Below are 13,837 nucleotides of genomic sequence, written 5' to 3' on the forward strand. Positions count from 1 at the left end.
GTATCACCATTATAACAAGTACTGGAACATTAAAGAACAGATTATAATTATAAGTTGGTAATATACAATATATTTAAGTTATTACTTACAAATTTTGAGTTTCTGACAATTAAGTCATTTTATATCATTGCCATCTACAATAATGTGCCATTCTGGTGACACTTTTATATTCATGTTCAGGTTTACTAAATTTGCATTTTTTTCTTGTCATTTTTTCAGTTATAAAATTTTTTTTAATTTTTCCTTTCTTTAACATTTCTTTCATATAATAATAATAATTTACAATTATTTTCACCTTGATGTGTGTATGGAGATCATTGGTGTTTAACTCTAAGCTGTCACATGTTCTTTTATTTGTGTTTTCAGTTATCTTCTCATTTTTTCATATATATCGTTTCTCTGATATATATGAAAAAATGCAAATTTAGTAAACCTGAACATAAATATAAAAGTGTCTCCGGAATGGCACATCATTGTAAATGGCAATGATACAAAATGATTTTTGATTGTCAGAAACGTATTGTAAGTAATAACTTAAATATATTGTATATTATGAGTTATAATTATAGTCTGTTCTTTAATGTTTCAATACTTGTTATAATGTTGATACTGATTAGAATTATTAAATTGAAATGCTTTATCACAATAAAGACATTGGAAAAAGTAAATGAAGTTTATTTGATTGTTTTTAATTTTAATGTGGCTTTTTTTAAAGTTTTATCTTGGATGAACAGTCAGAAAGAAAATTTGTATTTTTAACAGTTAATTACCTTTTTCAATTTGGAGTTGTGAGCTAGCAAGGAACCTATCTTGCAGCCATTTTTCTGTATCCTAGTGTTTCCTAAATATTGTTGAGCTGTGCCCTAACCATTCTGCCACCTCATGCACTTTGATCCTTTTGTTTTCTTGAATCAGAGAATTTACACGTTTAGCATTTTCTTTCTAGGGATGGACGGGCAGTTTTCTCTTTATCATACAAATTCATTCATTCTCTGGCAAACTCTTGACACCATGTCCGTATGGCCTGTTCAGACATTATAGCTTCTCCTTAAACTTCGACCAACCTTCTGTGAATTTCACTTCCAGATTGACTTCTAGCCCATTTGCACTGATTTACAGCCTGCACTACCTCACGAGTCTGGTTCTCTAATATTTAAATTCCTGCCATCTCTTCCTGCCAATAATATAGCAGACATACTTGGAATGGCAAACACTCCCAAAAGACATCTGCTGTGCATGACTGGGACATATCAATTCCACCACAACAAACAATCCATACAGATGACAGATGTTGCTATCTGAGAATGTAGTCTGCATTCTTACAATATAGATATGCCAGATCACTGAAATTTATTTATTGGTTTCTCCTCATAGAACCAAAATATCATAATAGTCATTATGATTTCAATTTTTGAATCTTGATTTTCAAAAATGAACTTACAAAAGCTTAGAGTTATTATAAGTAAAACTGTCATGTGTTCTTTTGATAATTTAAATGTGATTTAATACAGTGGTTATTGAAATATTTAAAACATTAATCATCCAAACTGGAATTAGTGTAGGCACAAAATACGGAACACCTAACAGCAGCAACTGAAACCAAAAAGCAGCATAGAAAATAACATTAGCTTTGTTATTTTCTATGCTGGTTTTTGTTTTGGTTGATGTTGTTATCAAGTTTTCTCAGTTTTGAGCAGTTGTTTTATATCAGGGGTGGCCAACCTTTTGCATACCATGCGCCAATTTTTTGATAGACGAGTTCACATGCGCAGTGGCGTACCGTGAGTGTTAGCAGCCCGGGGCGGAGAAAAATTTCGGCCACCCCTTATTTAGGTATTTCAATTTATAAGACGAAAATTCAGATTTGCTACAGAACAAGCAATGAAAAATGCGGTTGTAGTGTAGCTACCCGTATAAAATAGTTCTTTATGACATCAGTGGTGTACATGAACACGAATTCATCGTGTAACGTACAAGCAAAAAAAAAAAGAAAAAAAAAAGGTCAACTGCTCGATTGCACCGAATTGTGCAAGAATTACACTTGCCAAGACACACTGTAAAAAATTAATTTCCTATGTAATATTCATAATTGCAATGAAGCCAAATCTGGCAATGTTGCTCGGAACCGACTGAAGCGCCACTTATAGTCGTCCAATGCGCCAAGTTTTGGCCACCCCTGTTTTATATCAAACACATTGTATACCTTTTTCAGCACGGTAATTTATTAAAATGTACAAATATTTTTGGCTGTTTGAGAAGCCTGCCTCAGGTTCCATTCTTAAAATTTGAAATCTTAGAGATTCTATTTTGGAGCATTTAAAAAAGAATTTTTGATGGGTTTCAAATATATGTACTGTATACTGTATAATATATATGGGAAGTGTGCACACAGTCTTTTTTACATTTTGGCAGACACATGATCTGTTCCATTTAAAATGTTTTTGTTCAAAGCCCTGATAAGATATGCATATACACATTATTTGAGTTATCTAGCAACTGAAAGGAAGCTTAACTATATTAGAGAAATAACATATCAACATGGATTTAAGAGATGCATAAGATGATCAACTAGATCTGCATTTCTCAACTGATGGTCTGTGGAACTCTGTAAAGGTTTGTAGTCCATCATGGTGTGGGGGTTTTAGGGGTTTGTGATGCAAAACACGTTGAGAACCACTGAGCTAAATCACCTGATAAAAATGTTTGATGAGAAAAGTTCAGGACAGCTGTAAAACCACATAAAAATACCAATAAAGGTGGTTAGATATAACAGAAGGCATAGAAAAATGCTTCAGAAAATGGAAGCAACAGGTAGTAACATGTTATAAAAGAACCTCAACTGTTTTCTAGTTACAGTGGTCTCTCGTAATTTGAATTTAATTAATTCCAGAAGACCGTTTGAACTCTGTATTGTTCAAAGTCCAAATCAATTTTTCTCATTAGGAATAATAGAAAGTGAATTAATCCATTCCCAGACCCAAACAATACCCATTTTGATAAACTTGAAATGGCAAATATACATAATTTAAGGTAAAAATAACACAATTAATGCACTGATAATAAATTAAAACACACAAGCAATAAATATATAAATATCATATAATAAAATGAAGATTGCCTTTACTGTTTGCATATCACCAACTTTTGCATCTTAAACATGGCTGCCAGATCATATGGACCACTTTTGTGCTTTGCAATAAGTTCCTTTTTTGCAGGGCTGTGGAGTCGGAGTCGTGGAGTTTTGGTGTTTTAGTCGGAGTCGGATGGTAAGGAAGAGTTGGAGTTGGTAGATTTTTACGCGACTTCACAGCCCTGGCAGGGCTTTGGAGTCGGAGTTGGAGTCGTGGAGTTTAGGTGTTTTAGTCGGAGTTGGAGTCAGTAGATTTTTACGCAACTCCACAGCCCTGCTTTTTTGTTTCAATCATCGATATTACAACCTTCCTCTTACTAGACTTCATTGCTTCCACACACTTTTCAGATTCCATGGTTAATAAATAATGGTTACATTTATTGGGTTGAACAGAAAGTTTTTACATATTTTTATCAGGTTTGTTACTTAATGTAGATGTGTGATTTAATTATAACACTAACACAATTACTAATCTGAGATTGTATTCTTTGTTTAGAAGCATATTTTACACTATGTTTGTTTTCACTGGCATGCAGTTCAAACTTTGAAGCATTAGAGAGGTTGAGGCGCACGTTTTAAACGTGTACGTGTGACGTTCGGCGCCGCTTTCCCGTAAGCCTAAAAGTTTGACAATGGTGTTTGGATAGTTGGTGGAATCACGCTCGACATTCCAAACACCATCGTCAAACTTTTAGGCTTACGTGAAAGCGGCGCCGAACGTCATACGTACACGTTTACACGTTTAAAACGTGCGCCTCAACCTCTCTATTGTTTGAACTCAAATGAACTTGTGTCAAATTTAGTGGAAGTAATTTTGGAGTACAAGGTATCACTGTATTGAAAATAAGTGTAATATATCTGAATGAATAACTGTATTATATTTAATATGAACAAATCACTGATTTTTATAAGTTCAGAATCTAATTTTCACTTATGGAAAAGTACTGTAGAAAATGAACAAAAAATTATTTCTCAAGCAGAAAAATATATAACAGCTTGGTTCTCATTATGAAAATTTATGCAAGTGTGAACTTTGGAAAACAAATGGAAAATAAAGAACTTCTAGCAGGACTTCCTATGTGGGAACTGGAATCTGTTTAGGTGTTAGACACATGAAGAAAACCCAGAACACTGCATGGTTGGTCAGGCACAAACCAATGACCAACTACCAGTGTTCAATGGTTTTATTTATTTGGCCACTGGTGGGCTTAATTTGTCACTGTATGGAGACTTTTGGGACACCTTGTATACCATTTTTAGAACTGTTAAAAAAATTTATTATCTTGTATTGCTGTCTAATAACATTATATTTCATTTTAAGATTACTTTATTTAATTATTTCTTAGAACTGTTATAGACAGTTGAATTTTTTAAGTTTAAATACTAGGAATAATCTGAAAAATTTTGAATTATGTTGAAAATCTTTTGCGCATTTAGCAGTACTCTCTAATAGTATTTAAATTTTTTCAAATTTAATCAGATTCAACTGTGTAATAATGCCCAAAAAGTCAGTATAGTATAAGGAAAATATTGGTATTTTGTAAACATTAAACTTTGATAAAAAAAAATTAATACAAAGCCTGAAGTACAGAGTATGTAAAGAGTTGATTCCTTTACAATTAAAAATGTAATTTAGATTTACCAAGACTTCACAAAACAATCTAAGATTGTCTTAATGTTTTCTGTAACATGATTAATGCTGAATTATACTTTTGGATTTGTGATATACATATGATTAATATTTAAATTTTATCCAAACTTATTTAAAAGCTGGATTACTTTTGGGCTAGAATTAAGCTATTAATTAAAGTATGGAATTTGGATTAAAGGTAGGTGATTAAGTCACCATCTTGTACTAAGATTAATACTTTCAAATTTTATATTAAATAATTTAGAATAAGGTTGAAATAGATGAATCCAATGAATCTCCAACTACTAATTTCTGTGCAGATGCATTACTTTATGCAACTGGAATCTTTATTTGATTTTTTTCTTCCATACCAATACTAAATTAATCATATAACTATACAAGTTAAATGATATAACTTGGGTGGACATTTTATTAAAATTACTGTTAATGCATGTGCATAGTTATGGATTCCTGTCTGGATGGCTTTTTTTTTTTTTCAGAATGTTCAAAATCATTTAATTATTAAATTCAAAATTAATTTCTAATTATTAATCATAACATAAGATGTTTGTTTGATTCTTAAACACTATGTAGTATAATAAATTCGAACACTTGACATTTTATCATCTTTATTTAGTTCGTTCAACTGAACTAAATAAAGATGATAAAATGCCAAGTGTTTGAATTTATTACACTATATAGCATTTAAGAATCAAAGAAGAGTCATAACACGGTTTCAGATTATCAAAAATAAGACGTTTAACTGCTTAATCCCTAGACCAAATCCTTCACTAAGACTGGGGTCTGCTTTGCATTTGTATCTAATTTTTTGTTTTCAGTGATTTTTTTATTAGAGTGAATGGAATATTATTTTTATGTTTTATTTTCTTTCTAGGTAGTTCATATAGGGAAAAAAAATGCAGATTTTTGTAAAAACATTAACTGGCAAGACTATCACTTTGGAAGTTGAGCCTTCAGATACAATAGAAAATGTGAAGGCCAAAATACAAGATAAAGAAGGTATTTACTAAATTACTACAAATGTTGTAGATTGATTATTGAATTAGTCACTTTATAAAACTTAACTGCTTTCTAGATTATTTAACTCTTCACTTCAGGCAATTAAATGTGTTACATAATACAGTAGAGCGTCGTTTATCTGAATCAATTGGGGACTGGGGCTGTTCAGATAACTGATTATATATGAAAAAATATATTAATCTATCCCATGTTGAAATTTTTCTCCGTTGCGTGTTGCTTTGAGTTGAATTTTCGTTGATGTTAAGCCTAACGAAAATTTTTATAATAATAATAATAATAATCGTGGCTATTGTATCATTAAAAATTATTTCTTTATTTTGTACAAACAAAATAAATATATTTGAAATATAAAAAAAAAAAAAAATTATACTTTAGAAGTTAATCTAGTATCAAAAACATTCAATTCATCACGACATACGTCCCAACACAGTCCTTAAAAAAACATCACACAAAAGTGCCAGTACTGCCAGCTAAAAGTTGTGTGTGTTTTACACAGACCAACAAAAAAAATATTGGAGTAGCCCAAGACATGGCCAAAGGTTGCAGTGCCACAGCACTAGTGGAAATTTAAATATGCCAACTGGAACACTTTTGGTTAATCAGTGTTTTGGTCAAACCTAAAGCGTTCCAGTATAAACAACGCTCTACTGTAATTATAAATATTTATCAAGTCATGGTTAGATTTCATTAGACTGTGCTTTATAGAAATAGTATCTAAACATATGCTATGATTTGATCTAAATCTGTTATTTTTATTTTAACATCAATGTTTTTAATTCTATGTTGTTTGTTAAATTTTAAAAAATATTCTGATTATTGGTTTATGGGTAAGATATCTTGAAACATAGATTTTTTGTTTTGAAATGTTTTCTAACTTTAGTAAATTAGTTTTCTTAGAGTTTAAAAAATTATTAATCACAAGCATAGACTATCCAAAATGGCATCTTCACTTGTCCTTTTTCACACCATGAACTCAACCAGAAAGATCTTTTTTTTTTTTTTAAATCATTTGTAGTGCATGTTTGTATATACCTAAGCTACATGTATGTATAGTTGGCATGATAAGAGATCACACTAGGTCAGTATTACTTTGCTTATTAATTAGTAATAAATGAGCCTGCTGGCCTTATTGTTATGATCACAGATTCATCACATACCTTTCTGATTTTTATTCATTAATGCATGATATCCCAGATGCATTTTGGTTTATTCAACAACACTGTATTATAATTAAAAATGTGTAAAAGAATCTAATAAATCTTGGTTTATATGAATATTGCATTTTCATTTATTAGATTTTTTTATGTGCTTTTAATTATACCATGTTGTTGAAAAGTATTTTGTAACCTAGTTGAAGAGTGCTGTTGAATAAGCTGAAATGCGTTTCAGGACATCATGCATTAATAAATAAAAATCGGAAAGATGTATGATGAATTTGTAATTATAATAATAAGGCCATTGGTTTTATGGTTATTTATTACTAATTAATAGATGAGAAGCTTATATTGAAAAATTAACTTTGTCTATTTTAGGAGAGATAGGTTGACTGGTTGGGATAGTACTCTCTGCATCAAAACTTTCTCTACTGGTTTTTTAAACCTTTTTCAGGCTTCCATTAAACCTGCTTGGAACTCAAGCTTTGAATCCCAAGACACTCTAGAAAACAGTTTGTTGAAATAAAAACATATATGACTGACTATTAAATCCATGGATCACCCTCTGGCCTTCTACTTTCCTAATTATTATCCATACTACAAAGAGTTTACTTTTGTTTATACAATGCTTGTTATTTTTTGGAGAAATGGTGTATTATAACTGATAAAACTCGTAAAGCTGGACAATTGGGAATTTGTTTTTTCTTTTTTGCCAATTCTTAACAGTTGAATCTACTCTGTCGATAACTCTTATGAGTTTCTCTGAATTCTAATTTCTGAAGAATTGTGTTTTCACATGGGAATGGATTAAAACTTATATTGGGCTCCCTTGTGATTTTTGAAATTTCAATTTGGAATTCAATTCAAAAATTTCGCTTTTCCTATTGCTATTCATCTTTACTGACAATACACAAGAACAATTTAAACGACCCAGATAAAATAATTATGTTTTTAAACACCAGCAGGTGAGTATCTGGTAAAAAAATGTGATTACATGGTTCACAAAAATTATTGCAAAAATGCAAAGAATCATTCACTTGCACATATAGGACGGCCTAACTTTTTGAAGCAGTAAAAAATGAATAAAAACCTTATCTTATATGCAAGTAATTATGGTAAATGAAAATTTTATCATTGGCATGTGAATTAGAAATTGTATGAATTTAATAAAATCACAATAGAAAATTAATTCATACCAAAGACATAAATTGTCTAAATCGGTGATTCTCAAATACTGTGCCGAGATTTTTGAAGTGTACTGCCAAGTTTTTAATTTATTAAAAGTGTACCATGATGAAAAAAAGGTTGAGAATCACTGGTCTAAATGAATGGAAACTTGTGTTAAATGCATAGCAATATCTAGAAATTATAGAATAGTTAATTTTTGGGAGAAAGCTTGATTAAATTCTTTGACAGTATTGACATTAAAAGATATCTGTTTAATTTTCAATAACTAACAATTAAGTTTAAATTTATATTTTATAGAAAATAATTTTTGACATAATATTTCAACTGGTTAACTTCAGGTATTTATTTTTCTGATTAGAAATATATATAATAATTTGTTAATAGTTCTATATTATTATTGATATATTTTCATTTAAAATGCAAAAATTTTTAAACTATGCATAACTGACTTATTTTTTAAATTGAATGCCTTCTATTAAGATATATATTTTGTTCTACATAACACAAAAATAACTACAAATATCATTTTTGTACACTTCAGGGACAATTAGGCTAAAATAGTCATTTTCAACATAAAGAAACTAATAAATGGCTTATTGTGCTGAATCAAAGATAAAGCTATAATATACAATAACTTCTAAAATGATTTTAAATTGGAATAAAAACCACTTATAAAGAAATCAACATGGACAAGCTGGAGTCTTTGGCTTTTCTTAAGATCAAATCAGTTCAGAAGCTCTTCAAATACCATAAAGATGTTGGATAAATTGTTTAAAAGATGGAAAAGAACAATGCATGGAACATGCATGCAGAACAGAAGATTTACAAGATTGATGTTTAATGATGATAAGATTGAGTTCTTTTGCTGTATTTATTTGTTTTTCAAATAGTTTTATTTATAATCATCAATAGATTTGAAACTCTTTCATAAATACTATCCCATATTCTAATAAAAAAATTTTAAAACTGATATTTGAAGGGTGTTAAAATGCAAGAGTTATCACTATTTTCTTGTGAAAATTTAAAATTAATATGTTACACAACAAGAATAGAGCTTTCTGTAAGGATTTCTTACTGTGCAAATCCATAAAAAATATATGTAAATCAATAAAATTGAAGATTAAGCAGCATAGGTAAGATATAATCAAGAGCAAGTTAGATTTACAGAAGAGGCTTTTATTAGAAGTCAGCAGTCTTAAAAGAATCTCTGAAGGATTCTGTTAGGACTTCTGAGAAGTTTATGGCCATTTCTTATGATAAATTGATTAATGTAAGAGAGCTCTTTTCCATTTCACAGAGTGCAATTTTTTATAAATTCTACAAATCAGACCTCTTCAGAAAACAAAACTAGAAGTAAAAGCATTTTTATTTCAGACTTTCTTAAGAGCTCGTCTTCAAAATTTTCAGAGAAAAATCACTCAAATTTAAAAATTTTGACATTTGAAATTAATGTAATTCTGTTAACCACTGTATTTATTAACAGTATGTGGAGGTTGAAAGATGCTTGACTTTGGGTCAAATCTTCAGTTTGTATTATCCAACTCTTTGATCACTTATACAGTCGACCCCCTATAACACTGTTGATTATTCCGTTTTATATGAATTCCATGTTGTACAGGTCACTTAGATTTTACAAATACGTGTGCTGGGCTGTGAACAGCACATGTATTTGTAAAATCTAAGTGACTCGTACAACATGGAATTCATATAAAATAAAATAATCAACAGTGTTATAGGGGGGTCGACTTGTATTCTGTCATATTTCACTGTGTACTTTGATCCATGTTGTTCAGTAATTTAAAGCCAATCAATCAGTTCTTTATTGTATGAACCTTAGTTCTTTACAAGGGGCAATTTGTTACTAAAAGAAAATCAATAGTAATATAATATAATATTTAACAAGTTAATTTGTAGTTCGAAATAACACAAAGTAAAATATCGAGTAATAATCGGTTTTTGAGAAACGCAATATATTAATATCATCTTTCAGTCTTAAACATTATTAAATACTTGTCCCTAATATATCTGAATTTTACACAATGAAAAAATACATGTTCCCAAGTTTCATATACTTGCATAATACAGTTACTACATATTTTTTCAGGATCTATTCTTAGTCTGCTATTATACACTAAGGTATAATTTTGACCACATCTCAAATGAAGGATTTATTGTTTAACATAATAATTTATATCAATAAGCAAATAATCTTCACACATGAATGTCATTTTAATGCTGCAATATAATTGAAAGTGCTTATTCTTTTCTAATAGAGACCAATTTTTTTGTATACTTTGTTCACAGTATAGTTTTATAATTAACAGTTGATAACATTCAATCAAATAAGGACCTGAGATAACCATAGAAAAGAAAAACCAATTCAATCCAACAGATTTTGCAATGCCAACGCCCAATTGTATGTGCAATCTTTTGTCATTGAACACAATCTGTGAAGTTTATCATATGCTAATTTGATGTAGCTTTTATTGTCTAATTTTAATAGACTTATCCAAAATAAAATTATTACTTTTATTGTAATTACTGATACTCTAGAAACTCCAAACTCTAGTCACATGTATGCTGGAATTTTGTTGTTTAACATGAAAAAATTTTTCTAAAATATAAAGCAAGGATGATTTCCAATTTATCATAGTAAGTGATTGCCCATATAGGAGTTGCTTAGAGTAATGTGGATGAAATCATTGAACAAAATAATTTTATATAAGTAGAAGCAGAGTTAATTTTTGCACTTGCGAAAATAGGCCACATAGAACCTAGTGCCATTTTAGCATTATGCATGCTATGATTTTTAGCCTGTAAGAATTGTTTGGAAGACAAAAATAAAACTCTCAAGTATATATAATTTGAAGCAACTTGTAAAGGTTGGTTGTTCAGATACCATCTTTCTCTAGGTGACATTCGACCTCCCTTCTTGAATACCATTATCTTTGTTTTTGAAACATTTATAGTTAACCCATTGGCATACATTAGTGCATGTATCTCAACTTGACCAATGAGAGAAATACCAGATAAACTAGATTTAGTAAGTCAGATTATCAGACTATTGACATACAAGTTAAAAAGCAGTGGGATCAAAAACTCCTATGAATCAGTTGTTTCAGATAATATTTTTACTTATGCAGTGGATTTAGAATATATATTAATCACAAGACCAAGAAACTGTTTATTTAAACCCATTCTATCTAGTAGAACCCATAAAACTTTGATTGGCGGTGTCAAGGCAGATCAAAAGTCCACAAAAACAGCATAAAGCTTTTCTCTCTTTATAATTTTAACTGTATCAGTGCATTTAATATAAATATTTGATCTTAATAAGATCGGCCAGGTCAGAAACCTACTTGCTCCTGACACACAATCTCATATTTAATTATCCATTCTTCTTGTCTTTTATTTGATAAGGATGTAAATAGTTTCCCAATTACATGACCGACGGAAATAGAATGATAATTTTTTAGATCATCTACATCACCTTTCTTATATATTGGAATGATTAGAGATTCAATTCAAGCTTCTGGAAAACTACAATTTCTTTTAATATGGTTAAAAACTTCCAATATTGTGAGTAAAAATTTTTCTGAGAGACATTTTAGATATTCTGTTGAATAAAATCAGATTAGGTGAGGTGCTAAATTTAAAACGATTAATTGCTCTTTTTATCTCTTTCAATGTAAAGTCAGAAACATTCTTCCCTTATTAGAAGCATTTTATTTATGTTCGTTGACAATTGATCTTCATTGATAGATACAAAATGACCTTCATAGAATTTGGCAGTATAAAAATTTAGCCATCTTTCCAAAGGAATTCTTGAACTGTAGTTCGGTAATCTTTCAGTTGATTGTTTGCCAAAATGTTTTTGAGCTGTTACTTGTCACCAGTCTTCTATTTAAGTTTGAAAGTAGGATTGTGTTTTCTTTTGACATAAATGTGTGTAGTCTTTTAAATAGTTTTTTATATAAAATATAATACTCATTTGTATATGATTTTATTGCCTTAAACAACTTCCACAAATTTTTCCTCATAGTGTTGCACTCATTACCATATCATTTATTTGTTATATGAATTTTATGTGGTGCAGTATTAACAACAAAAATTAAGTCCAAAGACATTGCTGCTGTACAGTAGTTATACATTCTACTAGATTGTCAGGTGTGAGAGTCCCTCCATACTCATTTGATAGGACATTATCTAATCTGTCAGAGAACGAAGATTTAAGTTCATCCATCCATATTGCACATTTACTTAAAAGTTGTCTATTAAAATGTCCAGATGATACCAATTGTATCATTACTTCAATTGTATCAATTGTTAGTAGAACTGATGAGTGATTGATCCTATCTCTGTTAAAACATTTAAATTGTTTACAACACTAGAATATATATCTTGTGATACTATCACAAAATCAGTTACACTGCCTTCTTTTGTTGAGTGATAGGTAAAGTTACCTTCTTCGTATCCTAGCAATAAGCCATTTAAACAGGCAAGATTGTTATTTTCTCAGAATTTTTATAAAATTTTTCCTCTATCGTTAACAATTAGATCTTTCGAGGCTCTCAAAGCAGTTTGCCAGTCACCAGTGAAACGTGACAAATAATCAGGATGTCCCATTCAAGCGTTAAAATTAGCACATAAAATCAAGTTTGTTGCAGGTAACACACAGTTTTCTATAAGCAATAACATATTCCTAAAATCATCATCAAAATAGTTGTCAGGCAGAATATAAGACACTATCAGTCAATTGCAGAGACAGAGTTTACGTTAAATGACATTTATCAACAGAACGGTCTATAGATGTTGGCTGGCTGGACTGTGGTTTAAAATGCGTTGCAAAGATGACGATCGTCTATTTCTGAACACCCTCTAAATGAACTTCTGCAAAACTTTGGCTCTTACTTTCTTCACTATTACTCCCCTGTTTTAGAAGTAATTCGGCCAATTGGGTTATTTGTTTGTAACATCAGAAATGGTCGCCAGCTATATTCCAAAAGTTTCCAGAAATAAAATCTTAAGGCCGTCAAAACCATTGTTCGGCAATTAATGACAATCCTTTTTCATTTCGATATTTAATTTTGTCGCCAATACAGTTTAAAATACAAACAAATCCATATTTAGAGAATTTATACTGAATTTGAAATTTGTCTTTGGAATAGATTTTTAAGGAATTATTTCGACATCTTATTACTGTCTCCCTTTGTAACTATTAAAATGAATAATTTTAAATATTTAATTATTAATATTACATTTTTTATATCTATAAACAGATTTCTGTAATTATTATAGCAATTAATTAATGAATAATTTTGTCGATTCGTACTGTTTACAACATTTATCAAAGGAATGATATCTGTTTTTATCTAAATTTTTCCATGAACAAAGCTACCACTCAAATTAAAAAGCCTTCTAAACCTGCTGTTGAGTGAGTTTAGAAAGTAGATCAAATAACTTTTTACTAATCACTGTCTACATTGTGGCAGGTGAGAAACGCTGTCTCTGCAATGAAATTTTTCTGAACAGCAGTCTACCCGATCTGTAAACCACCATCAGCCTCTAAACGTTGTCTTTGCAATTGGCTGTATTAGTTGGATATTGGTTGATTTCTCAGTGAGTAATTGTAAAAACAAAACAAATTGTGATTGGAATATAATTTCAACCTTCCAGTTTAAATCTGACAATCAA

Source organism: Centruroides sculpturatus, unplaced genomic scaffold (genome assembly GCF_000671375.1).
Source record: "Centruroides sculpturatus isolate CEXI.00-Female unplaced genomic scaffold, Cexi_2.0 scaffold55, whole genome shotgun sequence".
In the NCBI taxonomy this organism is placed as follows: domain Eukaryota; kingdom Metazoa; phylum Arthropoda; class Arachnida; order Scorpiones; family Buthidae; genus Centruroides; species Centruroides sculpturatus.